This window comes from Capricornis sumatraensis, chromosome 17, assembly GCF_032405125.1.
Source record: "Capricornis sumatraensis isolate serow.1 chromosome 17, serow.2, whole genome shotgun sequence".
Taxonomy (NCBI): Eukaryota; Metazoa; Chordata; class Mammalia; order Artiodactyla; family Bovidae; genus Capricornis; species Capricornis sumatraensis.
Window position 1 is genome coordinate 12567913 of NC_091085.1, and position 17533 is coordinate 12585445.

The 17533-nt window shown below is 36.8% G+C and overlaps 1 protein-coding gene across 1 annotated transcript in view; it reads left to right on the forward strand.

Moving 5' to 3' along the window:
- Window positions 1-620: 620 nt before the first annotated feature.
- The window catches only part of FBXW7 (F-box and WD repeat domain containing 7), a 153465-nt gene continuing 136552 nt past the window's right edge, over window positions 621-17533 (forward strand). The window contains exon 1 of the mRNA XM_068989593.1: window positions 621-664. The gene's annotated coding sequence lies outside the window, so the exon portion shown is untranslated. The remainder of the gene's footprint in view (window positions 665-17533) is intronic.

Below are 17533 nucleotides of genomic sequence, written 5' to 3' on the forward strand. Positions count from 1 at the left end.
CCGGGGTGGCTAAGAGTTGGACATGACTGAGCGATTTCCCATTCATTTTTCACTTTCATGCGTTGGAGAAGGCAATGGCAACCCACTCCAGTGTTGATGCCTGGAGAATCCCAGGGACGGGGGAGCCTGGTGGGCTGCCATCTATGGGGTCACACAGAGTCTGACAGGACTGAAGTGACTTAGCAGCAGCAGCAGCAACAGCAGCAGCAGCAGCTTCTACTTAAAAAGGTGTTGGTAACTAGATACTAGAATGTAGAGCTGACATTGTATGTGATAATTAGGGACAGTTTAACATATGAATGCTTTTCTAAGAAATTGTTGGCATGCTGTTGTCTTGGTCTGTAATTTTTAAGATCTGATTCGTTATAGAGCTGTCAATATCCTGATAATTCATTAGCTTCTCCATTTAAACCTTGAATTATTTATAAGTTTAGGAAAAATTTTGTTAATCATTTGGCAAAGTTCAGCAGGTGCTTTGGATTTTAAAGCAGTGTGGAAAAACAAATTCCTATTATGTAAATGGGATTCCCGGGTAGACTTTATAGACCAGGGGTAACTTCTGAAGTTGAGAAATTACTCCTCATATATTTGTTTTATTTGTTTTTTTATTATTTTAGGGAGTCTCAACCATCAGTGAGATTTTTAAAAGGCTATCAAATATTTGGTAAGTCTGTATTCTCCATGTTAAATACCTTGCATGTTACTTAAGTTTACATGTATATTACATTAATGACATAATAATGGCCTGTGTAAACTATAACTTATATTTCTTTTAATTTTTACCTGGTACTTGAATTTCTTCTCTTTATACTTATTCTGATCTTCTTCTGATTCTTTCTTTGTATCAAGAAAATTTTTCTAGCTTGCAGGCTGAGTATTAAAAGAATTCAAAGAAATTAATAGTCTTCATGGAAAGACATACTAATATATTTTGTGAATGAAACAGGATTTTCCTCTTATAAGATTTTTGTAATAGCTGTTAGTAGCTGTTGATACTAGTACAAACACCAAGATTGTTTAGCTGTACCTTACTTTACTCCTTACCTTAGGTCCAGTTCATCACAGTAAACCAATGTGAAGACTCTGATCAGACCTTACACTGTTTCTTAGTAATAACCTTTTAGTATGAATATTTGATAGGTGCCTGTAAATCAAAATCATAAACTTTTGATTTCATGAGATGGTGCTTTACATTTTTTATTTTTGAGTGAAAGTAGAATTAATCTCAGAATGTGTTTTACTTCGTTGTATAATATTTTAGATTTTTGTGCTATGGTGACTATATAGACGTTTAACAATGCTTTGGTTACTGATGATAGATTTAAAAATTATTAGATATACGTCAACAATGAGAGGGAAGTACTGAGGCATTGGTTGCTAATCAAGTGGCATATGTAGTTTTTGATTATTTTAATATAGTCAATAAAATATTTTTAAGAATGAATGCTAAGAAAATTAGTATCTTGATTAAGAAAATTAAGATATTTAATAATAAGCATTGATTTGTTTTATTATACTTTTTAATGTGTTTGAAAAAATAAATTTTCAACCAAATGATATTTTAAAATTTCAATAATAATCATAGTTGATAAAAGTGTTCAACAAATTATACTACCCTGTTGAATATTTATAATAAATGTAACATTGTTAGGAGCAAATGATGCTACAAAAATCTCTTATACAAAATTTTACTACTTAAAATGTGGTAATTGATTTCTGGAGATGTATTAAGTAGAAAAAAAGAATTCCTGGTGACCCAGATAGTAAAGAATGTGCCTACAATGTGGGAGACCTGGGTGTGAGCCTTGGGTCAGGAAGATCCCCGGGAGAAGGGAAAAGAAACCACCGCATCATTCTTGCCTGGAGAATTCCATGGACAGAGGAGCCTGGTGGGCTACAGTCCTCTGTCACAAAGAGTCAGACACCACTGAACAACTAACACTTTCCCATTAAGTAGAAAAAGTAATTTATGGCCATTTTTTTCCCCCATTGATCTAGATAATTTGAGTTAGTTTGAGTGAAGCGGTCTTTGTATTGTATGTATTTTTGGCATGTATTTTATTTTAGCAAATTTTTTAGTATATTCAGAGTTTCAGAGTTATGTAATCATCACTGCTATCTAGTTTTAGAAGCATCTCCACTCCTCTAACACCTTAGGCAACAAGTAATATACTTTTTCTATGAATTGCCTATTTTGGACTTTTCTTTCTTTGTCTCTCTCTCTCCCCCTCTCCTGCCCACCAAGTCTTAATTGTGGTGTGCAAGATCTTTAGTTGCTGAATGAGAACTCTTTTTTTTTTTTTTTATTTGCGGCATGTGGGATCTAGGTCCCTGACCAAGGATTGAACCTGGCCCCCTGCATTGGGACCACTGGGCCTTTACCACTGGACTGCCAGGGAAGTCCCTGGACGTTTCTTGTAAATGGAATCATGCGGTGTCTTTGTGTCTGGTTTCTTTCACTTAATATTTTCAGAGTTCACCCATGTGGTAGTGTGTATCATTCATTTTTATGGCCAAAAAATACTCCATTATATACCTCATTTTATCCATTTATCAGTTGATCTATGTTTAGGCTTAGGAATGCTTCTGCAGTGAACATTCTTATGTAATTTTTTTGTGCACTATAGTTTCATTTCCTTTGGGTGTATGCTTATAAGAGACAGAATTACAAGTTAGTGTAGTAACTCTGGTTCCTCTGCCTTTTCTAAAACCAGCTTGAACTGGAAGTTCACGGTTCACATATTGCTGAAGCCTGGCTTGGAGAATTTTGAGCATTACTTGACTAGCGTCTGAGATGAGTACAATTGTGCGGTAGTTTGAACATTCTTTGGCATTGCTTTTCTTTGGGATTGGAATGAAAACTGACCTTTTCCAGTCCTGTGGCCACTGCTGAGTTTTCCAAATTTGCTGGCATATTGATGGACAGGGAGGCCTGGCGTGCTGCGATGCATGGGGTCTCAAAGAGTCGGACACGACTGAGCGACTGAACTGAACTGATAGTAACTCTGTATAACTCTGAGAAACTGTTAAAATGGATGTTAGTCTCACCACAGTGTATGAGAGTGCCAATTTCTGCACACTCTTGCAGACATTGATTGTTATGCTATCAATCTTGTTTGTATTTTAGCCATCCTGTTGGATATGAAATGACATTTCATTGTGGTTTTGATTTTCATTTCCATAATGACTAATGATGAGCATTATTTCATGTGCTTATTGGCTATTTGCATATATTTTTTAGAGAAATGTCTGTCCAAATCCTTGGTCCATTTTTTAGTTAGGTTGTCTTTGTATTGTTAAACGATACACATTCTTTATATATTCGAGAAACTAGCCTTTTATGAGATGATATAATTTGTAAATACTTTCTTCCCCATCTGTGGATTGTCTTTTCATTTTCTTTCTGGTGTCCTTTGAAGCACAAAATTTTTTAATTTTGATGAAGTCTAATTTATCTTTTTTCTTCAGTTGCTTATGCTTTTGGTTTCATATTTCAAGTTTATATTTAAATAAATATTCATTTGATAGTATAGGTTTGTGACAAGGTTTTAATTATCCCAGGACTGTAAAGCATTGACATTTCTTGTGTTTGACAACCAAATCCCAAAGGAAGCAATTAGCCCTGTATTTGTGCTTCAGTTCCTCAGCTAATTGTTTTAAGCAAAACATTGTGTTTTGATCTCATATGTTGCCATGAAAACGTTAGCTGTGTGTGATATGTATATTGATAAAAGTCTCATGAATTCATAGTTAGTATTTTGGATTGGAGAACTAAATAGTTTATCATGCTATTTATTGCACATTTGATTTCATACCTTAATAAATCATTGCTTTTTAGGCTAAGAGTATTATCAGAGATTATTTTAATCTTTTCCTGTGAGGAGAAGGTAGATTTTGAGAATCTTATTGATTTTAATCTTGTGCAAGTTATTTGTAGCAATGATATTTTGATGTTTTTGTAAATCTACAAATGGAACATGTATATTTTTCTTCTGCTTTATGGAGTATGTGCATTTTTAATTTTCATGGAACCATTTTGTTTTTTTACTTTTTTACATTATGGGGTTTTTTTAATCAATTGAATGCATATCTCAAAATGTATTAGCCTATAATGTTGTCTAATTTAGTTTTTTAGAGAAATGGGTGTAACAGTGGAGTGTCACTACTCTTAGTAGATTGGCTTTCTGTGTAATGCAAGGTTGTAATACAATGTAACATAATTTTTATTTGGGGAATTTACTTTGGTATCTTCCTTATAATTTAATACTATTCTATGTTAACTGCAAGGGCTTCCCTTGTAGCTCAGTCGGTAGAGAATCTGCCTGCAGTGCAGGAGACCCGGGTTCTATCCCTGGGTTGGGAAGATCCCCTGGAGAAGGAAATGGCAACCCACTCCAGTATCCTTGGCTGGAAAATCTCATGGACACAGGAGCTTGGTGCCCTGCAGTCCATGGGGTTGCAAAAAGTTGGGCACGACTGAGTGACTAACACTTATTTACTTACTTATGTTAACTGCAAATGAAAGTCTATTTTAATGAAATTTTATAGAGTTAAGATTGTTTATATTCTTTTTGTTAGTTGATTTTAAATCATAGTGTTCAGTGGTGAACACTCACTTAAGTGCCCATTGGATGGGAGATTCTCTTCTTTACGTTTATAGTTTGTGTTGTACTATCCACTGACATGTTGCAATGGAAAAGGAAATAAAAACTGACATCTCATTCATAGTGGTGTTAAATTTTCAATTGTGATAAAAAATAAGGAAAAGATTTAGCTGAGAGAGTTACCTCCTTCTATGGTTGTATGTCAACTATGGTGATTAAGAGGATTTTGATGACCTCTTTTATGACTGAGTTAAGGCAAAATGGCTTTTGTGCACTCTTTTTTTCCCCTTCCCTTCTCTTGTTCTGTAAGCTTACTAGCATGATCATTGAATACATATTAATTCTCTTTTAGTATATATACTTGAAATGAGGTTCTAATATTCGTAGAGACATCTTATTCTTACAGGGGTTTTAAGAATTGCCCTTTAGTTAATCCATTAATTTGTCTCTGAAGTCAGTAGGGGCAGCCTTATTCTACAGAGGGCAGCTTCTCAGTACGTGTGCTAGAGTTTGCCCCTCCGCTGATCTCTAATAGCTCCTTGGAGATATTGGTCAGGGTTATATGGGTATAAACTGTTCTTCATCAGAAGGGCCTTTCACTGCTCTCTAATCTTACTCAGGAAAGCTCAGCTGGACTTGAATTATTCTAAATGTCACACTGTTTTTTGCACAAATGTCTGAAAGCTATCACACAGTAGTATTGACTGTTTTTTTCTCCCAATGCAGTTACTGTAGTAACCACATTATGCAGAGAAGTTGTCCTAAAAGCTTTTTCCTTCAGAACTTAACTTCATGCAGGTTCTCTGCCTTATCACACTTAATCTTGAAAAATACCTTCTTCTCTTTCTCTGTCCTTCCTGTTCTCACTGAGCTTGTTTGATTTATAATTGACTCTAGGTATCCAATTTCTCAGTTTCTAGTCAACTTACCTTGCAGCTTGACAATTGTTTCTATTAGAGTTCTGCTTCCTCAAATGAAATTAAGCCAGTTTTCTTACCTTACCCAGGTAGGTAGACATTGGTTGGTTAGGCTGATGAGAGTGTTCTCTGTCATCCCCAAGACATGACTAAGGTCCAGTTGCTAATCTGCGTCTTTCCTTTTCTCATCCTGTCCTACCGTTTCCATTATTTGGTATTTTGCTTCTTCTTACCACTCACTTCTCTGTTGTCTTTTGCAATACTGTGTTGATATATGCATGTAAATAGTTGTTGAAATAGTAAATGAAATTGTTACCTAAGTTTCCCAATCTGTTTATAGTCTTTTTTTTTTTTTTTTGTTTTTCAGACAACAGTTTTAACCATTCAGTTGATCTCATATACATGCCCGATAACATCTTTGATCAACTCTTGTCCGTACCTGTTAATATTAGTTATCATATTTTGGTCCTGAGCTTAACTAATGAGGCAGATGATAGAAATAAGGATCACGGAGGTTGTGATCTGCTTATAATTTCACAGGTAATGGTGAAATTGAAAATTAAAGTGTCTTCACATGTCTTACGGTTTTCACAGAAAACCTCAGATAGCAATGATCAAATCTTGATAAAATATTGAAAGAAAAACTATTTAAAAGCAGCAGAAAATGACTGAAAGTAGGTAAGAGTCAGAAGAGAGGTTACACTTTAAAGCCTGAAAGTGTGTCTGAGTTGTATGTTTGTGGCTTCCTTGCTTTTGGCTGCGTCCCAGCCTCCTGTGTAGTTCCAGTTGCGCAGGACAGAAGTTAGACCTAGCCAAGCAGCTGGAAATCCTGGAAGCAAGTGAACCACAGAAAACTAAATGGATTCTACCCTTTCTGTTTGTATAAATTTGCCTATTTTAGATATTTCATATATGTGGAATCTCCTCCAGCATTTGTTGTTTTGTGTCGGGCTTATTTCACTTGGCATAATGTTTTCGAATTACGTCTATGTTGGAGCATGTGGAATTTCCTTCCTTTTTATGGCTGAATTATATTCCATTGCAATAGTCCACATTTAATTTATCTGTTCATCTGTTGTTGGACACTTGACTTCTCTTCACTTTTTGGTTGTTGTGAATAATACTGCAGTGAACTTCAGTGTTACAAGTATCTGAGTCCTCTGTGTTTAGCTCTTTGAGAAGCTGCCAAACTGATTTGCCTGGCGGCTTCACCGTTTACATGACCATCAGTGATTTGCAAGGGTTCTATTTTCTCCACTTCCTCATCAGTGCTCGTTATTTCCTGTCTGTAGTACCTTTGAGGGGCAGATTCCTTAGGATTTTCTACATAAACAAAAATAGTCATGTGAACAGAGACAGTTTTACTTCCTTTCAGTCTTTTGTTTTTTTTTTAATATTCATAGATAGGACTCTCATAGATACTCTTTATCTGGCTGAAAAAGTTCTTTGTTGACTGGTTTTGTGTATTTTAAATCATTAATGGTATTTGCTTTTATTATTGACTCCTGCATCTGTTGCCACAATCATATAGGTTTTCTCTTAAACTATTAATGTGGTTGAATTACATTAATTATTTTTCATGTTAACCCAACATTCCTAGATAAACTTTACTTTGTCAGAATGCATTGTTGTTTTTATATATCACTGAATTTGATTTGCTGAAAATTTTGTCAGAACTGGAAATTGTCCTCTTTTCCTCTATTTTGTGTAATACTGCTGCTGCTGCTAAGTCACGTCAGTCGTGTCCGACTCTGTGTGACCCCATAGACGGCAGCCCACCAGGCTCCCAATGCTAGAATATCTGTATGCCAAATAGTTTGTATAAATCTGGTATATTTTTTCCTTGACTGTTTGGTAGAATTCACCAGTGAAATAATCTTGGTCAAGAGTATTTTTTGATGGGAGGCTTTAGATTTATGGATTTTTTTTATTCTTAATGGTTTGATTTTTTTATGGGTAAGTCAGCTGTTTTAGTAACTAACTGATGCTTTCATAGTTAATCCACTTTTCTGTTATGTAATCTGGTTACTGGATTGGATTTTTTTCTCTCTTTTAAAATAGTAATTTTACTCATTTAGTTTCATTGGGTTAAACTAATGAAGAGAGCTACATCTTAAGCTTTAGTGATTTTTTTAAAAGTATATATAGATGTATATAAATTGTCTTCTGTTCACACATATGTCACATAGGTTTTGAATTTCTTTGAATTTTGAGATTCAGATTAAAAACAATAAAGTGTGTTTCAATATTTTGGCTTCAGTGCTAAAGAGGACTTTATTGTAGTTTTGTACTATAGAATCCTTATAGTAGCTTTCTGTGTGTGTGTGTGTGGTGGGGGGAGGGGTCCTATGTTGTAGTATAGTCTTGTCAGAAAACACTTGATTTTGTTTGATTTAAGGTCGGTGGATGCCAGACACCCCCTCTCCCCTGCCCCTGCCCAGTACATTTACTGCGACCCCAGCACAGCCTCATTTCTGATCAAAACGTGTTTCTTCCCTAAACTGTAATGTGAACTTATGATGATCTGTAATAGTTTTAGCCTAACTCAGAGTATACACAGCAGGGAAATTTGAAAAATACCCAGAACATTAAAAAATAGTTAGTATATGTTCTCAGTAGTTTAATAAGTTAACAAAACTCCTGTTATTTCCTATTTTTCAATTGCTAAGTGTAAAAGTTTTTAAAAACTCTTTTTGAAAGTTTAAATCTATAGATCTTTTCTTTATGTGCTGTTACACTTCTTGAAATTTGTTAGTAATTTTTTTTTTTTCCTTCTCCTAATGTCACATAAGATTTGAATTCCTGGGACAAAACTGTGGCAATAGTGGGTAATTCTTTTAATATTACCACTTCTTTCTCTTATTCAGTTATGTAGTTATTGCCTGGCAAATGTCTGAAAAGATGTTTTAACACAAATTTAAAGATTTTGGTAGGTATAATTAGCAGATAATTTGTTGGGTTTTGGCTAAAATAGTCTGAGTTGGGGGTATATTTCATTTAATATGAGTGTAGTGGTATACTTATATGGAGATCAGTCATGACCATGTTAAATTTAACATGCCCGTGTTACATCACTGCTAACTTTCCCATTGTAGGCAGGTGTCCTCATCTCCAGTGGCTCTGGGCATCATGACCGGAATATACGTAGAGGGCATATACAGAATGAAATATACAGACAGGGCATATACAGTATGAAATATACATAGAAGGCATATACAGTATGAAATATGCATAGAGGGCATATACAGTATGAAATATACATAGAGGGCATATACAGAATGAAATATACGTAGAGGGCATATACAGTATGAAATATACATAGAAGGCATATACAGAATGGAATATACATAGAGGGCATATACAGTATGAAATATACATAGAAGGCATATACAGTATGAAATATACATAGAGGGCATATACAGTATGGAATATACATAGAGGGCATATACAGAATGAAAGTGTCCTTGATGGCCGCTGCTAAAAGTATGAGCACACTAATACTAGTAGCAGCAAAGCAGGCACCAGGTTTGAAATTTGAAATGTACAGAGTTGGAATCAAGTCTATGGAACTGTTTGCAGATTTTACCTATCTAAAACTGTAAGATTACATTTTCATCCTATGCATTCAGAATGTTGGTCCTTCTGTATAGCAAAATAATTGATAATATAATATGTATGATTGTATAATCACCAAATGCTTTTCCTATTTTAGTTGAAATAGCATATTTAATAAAATTAAAATATGTGATTTCATCTGCTCATTGGAGCACTCTAGTAAAGCAAGTGTGAAATGATAGACTTCTGATTTGAAAGTAAAGTTAAAGGTATATTTTGTTATATTTACATTTATTTAAGAGTTAAGATAAAATTCAGATTAAATTAATGGAATATAAAACAAAAATGGTTAAAGATGTACCATGAATATTTAAAAAGTTATTCTGACATTGTAAAGTGAATTGTGACAATAAAATGTTCTGATCATGTAAAAGCAGTAATTCATTTAAAAGGAAAAACTAAATTATAAACAGAAGTAATAGGCTTTTGGTTTTTTGATAATACAGTTAATGAAAAAGACAATCATATGAAAATACTGGAAAAATATTTAAATGACTTACTTATTTGAAACAAAATTCTCTGATCAGTGAATATAGCTTAAAACTCATAACCCACCAAAAATGACACTGATGATTGTTTTATCATCTCTGAATGCCTTAAATTTAGGGTATGTAAGATTAGTTACTGCACAAGAAAACTTGGATTAAAATCTCAAGTTTATGTATAAAAGAGGATTGATAGAGTTTCCTCCCATTTGTTGGCTCTCTCAAAAATTTACTTGACATTCCCAGGAACAGGTTGTGAAACTTGAAGTTTATAAGCCTGAATAATAAAAAATAAATTTTGATCAACTGTGCTAGAGAAAAGACTAAATTGTATCCTCCTAATGGCTGTATAGGAAACATTATAAGCTGTTGTCAGGTGAAAAGCCAAGCAAAGAGTGCTGTGCTGTGGCTGATCGCTCAGTCATATCCGACTCTTTGTGACCCCATGGACTGTAGCCTGCCAGGCTCCTCTGTTTGTGGAGATTCTCCAGGCAAGAATAATGAAGTGGGTTCCCATGCCTTTCTCCAGGGGATCTTCCCAACCCAGGGATCGAACCCAGGTCTCCCTCTGGATTCTCTGCTCTCTGGTAGCCTCTCCCTTCTCCAGGGGATCTTCCTAACCAAAGAACTGAACCGGGATCTCCTGCGTTGCAGGTGGATTCTTTACCAGCTGAGCTACCAGGGAAGCCCCAAGGAAAGAGTACTCAACCAAAAAATACAGGGACTATGGCATAACAGAGTTGCCAGACATTTAATTAAAATGCCGTTTTTCTGGATTTATTTATGGAATTTGTCAGTCTTTTTAATATTTTTTCAGATTTCTAATATGTATTCATGTTCATTTCTAATTTTGTACTTAGAATTCTGTATCCGTTCTTTTCAATCCTCTTAAGTTTTAGAAGCTTCAAGACCCTTGAAACTTAGATGTGCCCATATTAAGGGGGTAGAGCTCAGGTGCAAGTGGGGTCTGATGGGCTTGGTGGGGAATGGTTTTGAGAGACTGTGTCTCTGAAGAGGTGGCTCTTGAACAAAGACCTGATTAAAGGCATGGAGAGAACCTTGTGAGTGTTTGGTGGAAAGAGCAATTCAAGGAAGGGCACCATAAGTTTAAAACCTGTTGTGGGAATGTCTTACGCTTATTAAGAGAAGGCTATAAGGTTGGAGCCCAGTGATTGGAAATGAGATTGAAAAGGAAAGCAATTATATGTGGTTTGGATAAAAATTTAAGGAATTTAGATATTGATTTGAGAAGTTTTCACATTTCCAAATTGGCAATGAAACTTTTTCAAGTGCTTACTTAGGACCTGTTTGCTTTCATCTTTTCAGTTCTTCATCCTTGTGCTTTATTTTCATGTCCCAACTGTATTAGGAAGGAGAAATAATCTGCGTACCCACTCTCTTAAAATGCCCAGTGTAGAAGGGCACACATTGTTTCTAAAACTCATTTTCCTTTGATGAGAATTTTAGGTGTGATTGTAAGGGGTTCATGTGCCCTACTATGTTGCTTTTACTATGGAAGGTGAGGGTGAATTTTGGTTAGAAAAGTTGGTGTCACTACTACATTAATATTAGGTATTAAGGATCTAGGCTCTGATTCATTCTGACTTGTACTTCGTATTCCATATGAAGGCTGTAGTATAGTTTGATGTTTATCCTTCCTCATATTGCTGCTGCTAAGTCGCTTCAGTCGTGTCCAACTCTGTGCGACTCCATAGACGGCAGCCCACCAGGCTCCCCCGTCCCTGGGATTCTCCAGGCAAGAACACTGGAGTGGGTTGCCATTTCCTTCTGCAATGCATGAAAGTGGAAAGTGAAAGTGAAGTCGCTCAGTCATGTCTGACTCTTCACGACCCCATGGACTGCAGCCTACCAGGCTCCTCCGTCCATGGGATTTTCCAGGCAAGAGTACTGGAGTGGGGTGCCATTGCCTTCTCCCCTTTTATTGCTAGATTAAAGTAATTTTGAAGTTCTTAGTATCATAAACAAGCCTGTAATAAGCAACCTTGTTAGATTTACTTCAATATTAGGGTAGCTAACAAAAAGTATAACAAGCCTTTAAAAAATGTGATAGATACATTTTTGGGGTAAGTTTTGGACATCTTTTTGTAAATTTTTGGTAATTCTACTGTGAACTGTCTGTATATTCTTATTTTTCTATTAAAATTGTCTTTCAAAAATATAATCTAGTTATCATTTTAATGCTTTGGATTTTATGTCACTTTCAAAAACATTGTCCCAGTTTGTTGCCAGTTAAATTCTTTTTAATATTTTAACAGTTAACTTCCAAATTTTTATTTAAAAATAAAAATTTTTAAAAATGTATCACAATAGTATCATCATTATACCCATGAAGATTAGCCTTGATTAGATAAAAATCTAATAATACTGTCCATTTTCAAATTTTCCTAATTGCTTTCTAAAGTTTTTTTTCCTTAATAATCCTCACCCCCATCTGCTGCCTGCCCAGTCTAGGATCTAATCTGGGATCACTCATTATATTTAGCTATAATGTTTTTTTTTTTAGTCTCTTAATTTGAAACATTGTCTTGCCTTTATTTCGTATTTTATGACACTGACTTTTTATTTAAAGCCTCTGGCTAGTTGCCTTATAGACAGTTTCACATTCTCAGATTTTTCTGAATTTCCTCATGACTGTATTCAGGTTAAAACATTTTTGACAGTACTGCAACATAGTTGATAGAGTACACTTTTCAGTGTATCAGCATTCAGTATATTTTCCATGTGTATCACACATGCCAGTTTGGTTCATTATTACTCATGATAAGTTTGATCATTTTCTCAAGGCGGTGATGGTCAAATTTCTTCATTGTTAAGGTACTTCTCCCTTACTCTTCATGGTAATTTGCGGGTGATACTTTGCTGCTGCTAAGTCGCTTCAGTCGTGTCTGACTCTGCGCAACCCCATAGACGGCATCCCACCAGGCTCCTCTGTCCCTGGGATTCTCTAGGCAAGGACACTGGAGCGGGTTGCCATTTCCTTCTCCAGTGCATGAGAGTGAAAAGTGAAAGTGAAGTTGCTCAGTTGTGTCTGACTCAGTTGTGTCCGACTCCAGTTTGGCTGTCTGATTTCCTAGAATGTCAACATTCACTCTTGCCATCTCCTGTTTGACTACTTCCAATTTGCGTTGATTCATGAACTTAACGTTCCTGGTTCCTATGCAGTATTGCTCTTTACAGCTTTGGACTTTACTTCCATCACTAGTCACATCCACAACTGGGTGTTGTTTTTTGCTTTGGGTCCGTCACTTCATTCTTTCTGGAGTTATTTTTCCACTGATCACCAGTAGCATATTGGGCACCTACCGACCTGGGGAGTTCATCTTTCAGCATCTTATCTTTTTGCCTTTTCATGCTGTTCATGGGATTCTCAAGGCAAGATAGGTATAGTATGTATTTGTATAATAATGTATATTTATCTATATTACACCCCCAGATCTTGCTTTTAATGATTTCTAACTTTTCTGAATATATTTGTTATAGAAATTAGCAATTTTAGCTCCAATATAATTAACCTTATTTATTATAAATACAAAATAAATTTATAAATTTCACAGAATATGTTCTGAACAGTAAGAAAATTTTTTCAATATTTTTGATATGACCATTTTAATAATATATACTTTGCTTTTTAAAATGATAGTTTATTTTTTGATAATGTAGGGTTTCCCACTTGAATCACGGTTGTTAGACAGGAATACCATTGGAGAGAGTTTGCAGTTTTAACTCCTGACTTTTTGAAATAGACATGTCAGTCCCTAGGCTGTTCTTTCCAAATACCCTCCTTTCCCCTCCTTTAATACTTACTAAAACCACTTTTACACTCCATTTTATAGCTATGGGAGAAGGTTCCGCCCCTACCCCACCCATGCCTATTGTTATCCACAGGCAGCTGGAAGGTGGTGGCATTAGGGATTTATAAGTATTACATATTGTACTTTGTAGTACGAAGAAATTTGGTGTTTTTACTATAGTATTGACTGTGCGTTTTCAAACTACATTTCCTGCCCTGCCCCTCCCATGGTTTGGAATGACTACGTGTTGTTGTTTTTAGTCGCCAAGTCGTTTCCAGTTCTTTGCAACTCCATTCCTGGAGTTTCCTCCAGTTCGTGTCCATTGAGTCGGTAATGCCATCTAACCATCTCATCCTCTGCCACCCTCTTCTCCTTTTGCCTTCAGTCTCTCCCAATATCAGGGTCTTTTCAAATGAGTTGGCTCTTCGCTTCAGGAGGCCTGTGATATGATTTCCCACTTGTTACCAGGGTTAACTGAATTAACTGCTGTCTATGAAAAGAATCTTAGGAATGACTCTTGGGTTTTCCCTTTGCATATTTTGGCTACTCTTTTAGATAATTTGGCTATGGTATTGTATCACCTCATTTGCCTCAAAGAGATTTGCCCCAACGCTGGATTGGAATAAGTGGATGTGCTGATGATTTTGAGAATATGATAATCCTGAAGACGTCTTTCTGGCTTGACTATTTTTCTTACGGCATTGATGATATATTGTTTTCTGTTTTAGGTAGTAAAGTTATATCGTAGCCTGAACTGGTTGCACTATTTTGACTAGTGACTTAGTGGAGAATATCACTTTCCTAGAAGGGGCGTCTTGCCTCTCTTTTGGGGTTATTTCACTTCACCTTGGGGTGAACATGCAGAGGAGTAACTAGATCCTAATTTCCATAATTTGATTACACCAGTTGGGGAAAATTTTAATTGTGGTTGGCTAGTTATGTTCAATGGCACCCCACTCCAGTACCCTTGCCTGGAAAATCCCATGGATGGAGGAGCCTGGTAGGCTGCAGTCCATGGGGTCGCTAAGAGTCGGATACAACTGAGTAACTTCACTTTCACTTTTCACTTTCATGCATTGGAAAAGGCAACGGCAACCCACTCCAGTGTTCTTGCCTGGAGAATCCCAGGGACGGGGGAGCCTGGTGGGCTGCCGTCTATGGGGTCGCACAGAGTTGGACACGACTGAAGCGACTTAGCAGCAGCAGCAGTTATGTTCAGGCTGTGTTGGTTTTGCTGTCGGCTGTGCCAAAAAGTGGAAAAGACTGAATTTCTTATCTGTCACCACATGCTAATGCTTTGCTGTAACCCATAGAAGTGACGTAGCAAACCAAACAGAACTGGGGTAGTTTTCCAATTACAAGCTCCCACCTTCCTCTGTCTGTCTGTCTTTCTCTACATCTCTCCCTTCTCTTTGGCCTGGTTTCTTGTCATATCCACACTGTGAGCAGTTCTTTCCAGCTAGAAGTCAGTTGACTCTTACTGCAGCTAGTTTACTCAGAGGTGGGACTAGGGTAGCCGTCCAGCCTGAGATTAGCTTATTATGCTGTCATTTTAAAATGAGTAAACGGCTGTTAGTGCGGTGACTGGATGAAGATAGTATTGCCTGCTGAGGCTTGTCTGACCTGGAGTCCAGACATGCTGGCTTTCCGTGAGTGTCTCAGTGTTACGGTGGACCATGCACATCTGGATCCTTCTTTTCGCTAAGTTGGTGTATATCTTACCTTCTGAGAGTTAAAATGTGTGTGTTTTTAGGTCAGAAATTCATTAGACACTCTTTTAGAAGGTGAAAATAAGTGTACTTAATAAACTAGTAAAGTTTTTTTGACTACTCTGTCATTCTGCTTAGAAAATTTAAGCATCAAATTACAAAAACACCTCCTGAACTTCCCTTTTGTCGGTGTTGGGGAGGATAGGGGTGGTGAGGCTCAGTGGGAGCTGAGCGCCACTAGCCTTTCCCTTTATTCTCTCATCAGAAACCTTTCTAAATTCCACATCTAACGTCTAGACTGAAGGCAGGAGGAGAAGGGGACGACAGAGGAGGAGATGGCTGGATGGCGTCACCGACTCGATGGAGTTGGTGATGGACAGGGAGGCCTGGCGTGCTGCAGTTCACGGCGTCGCAAAGAGTCGGTCACGCCTGAGTGACTGGACTGAACTGAACTGAATGTCTATATTCCAGCACCAGTTTTCTGGTCACCTACATTTCAGTTGAATTCAGTTTGGACACTAACTATAGTTAGTATTATGTCCCCCAAGTTAAATGGCAAGGTTCCCAACAAAACTGCCTTTACTTGAGACACCAGCCACAGGTGTGATCACCAGGCTACCTGCCCTTTTGTCTGAACTGGTTACAAATTCAGAGGTTTCTACAACTGCAATATTGGATAATTCCCTAGAATGATTCACAGATCTCACTGAGACCTCTGTACTTACACTTTTATTATAAAGTATACAACTCAGACACAGCCAAATGGAAGAGAGGAATAGGCAGAGTCTGGGGCGGGGGTAGGGACCACACGGGCCTTCCATGCCCTCTCATGCTCTCTGAGCATGACGCCTCCTACCATATTGATCATCTGTGGACCGCAGAGTTTAGTGTTTCTATTAATATCTCAGTAGTTACGGGTAATTGATTAAACTTCTGGCTTGTGTGATTAAACATGGTCTGTAGCCCCTCTCCCCTCCCTGGAGATTGAGAGGTGGAATGGAAAGGCTTTCTGGTGACCAGCCCCCATCCTGAAGCTATGTAGATACCACTTTGAGTCACTCCTGGTTGAAAAGGGACTTTGGCAGAGTTAGTGTCAAAATTGAAGGTTTGTACCTTTAATTTGTGCATTCCAAAGCTAACCCTGGTTATTGGAATTGAATTGTAGGACACCTAGGTGGTGTCAGAGAATGAGTAACAAAAGACATTTCTGTCACTTGGGAAAGTTAAGGACTTTTGCCAGAAACTGGAGCCAAAGACAAGCATATATACTGTATGTATTTTGAATTATACTGTAGTGTTGGTGTTACCTCATTTTATCTTTCACGCTGTCTTTGGGATTCTTTACTTTGTCTCCAGACTGTTTATTAAGATTCTACAAGGAAAATAGGCTTCAGGTTTTAATTTCTCTGCTTCATTTCCATGTCCTGATTTTTAAATTAAAAAAAATTTAGTTTTATTTAGGTAAACCCATAATTTGATGAGTTTTGACACATGTATGTACTCATGAAGCCATCACTACATTCAAGATAATGAATATGTCACCCCCAAACCCTCTTTATAATTCAGTTAATTCCTTCCTCACCTCCCCCACTTTCCAGACAAACTGATTTTCCTTTCTGTCATTACACAGGTTAGTTTGAATTTTCTGGAACATTTTTATGTATAAGTGGAATTGTATAATGTTTCCTTTCTTAACTGACTTCTTTCCCCTAGCTTAATAAATCTGAGATTTATCCATATTTTTTGGATGGACTAGCAATACTTTGTCCCTTTTATTATGAAAGACTGTATATATATTTTTAATATCACAAATTGTTTTCCATTTACCTGTTGCAGCATTGTATTGTTAATGGTTTTGGCCATTGCAGATTGGCTGTGAACATTTGCTTGCAGTTTTTTATGTGGACATGCACTTTGTGTTTCCTCCTAGTGGAATAGTGGATTCAAAAAATAGGTGTATGTTAGCCTTTATAAGAAACAAATTCTTTGGATAACTGTTCACAGGTTTTTCCCAGTTTGTGCCTTGCCTTTTCTTTTTTTTTTTAAATCAGTGTCTTAGAAGTTCAAAAGTTGTTTTTTTTAAAAAAATTTTTTTTATTTTGATGAAGCTGAGTTTATATCTTTCTCTTTTATGTTGGGTTAGTCACTCAGTCATTTCCAACTCTTTGTGACCCCGTGGACTGGAGACCTCCAGGCTCCTCTGTCTGTGGAATTCTCCAGGCAAGAATACTGGAGTGGGTTGCCATGCCCTTCTCCAGGGGATCTTCCCGACCCAGGGGTTGAACCCAGGTCTCCTGCATTACAGGCAGATTCTTTACCATTTGAGCTACCCAGGAAGCCTGATTTTTCTTTTATATTTCATGCTTCTTGTGATACATTGTGGGAGTCTGA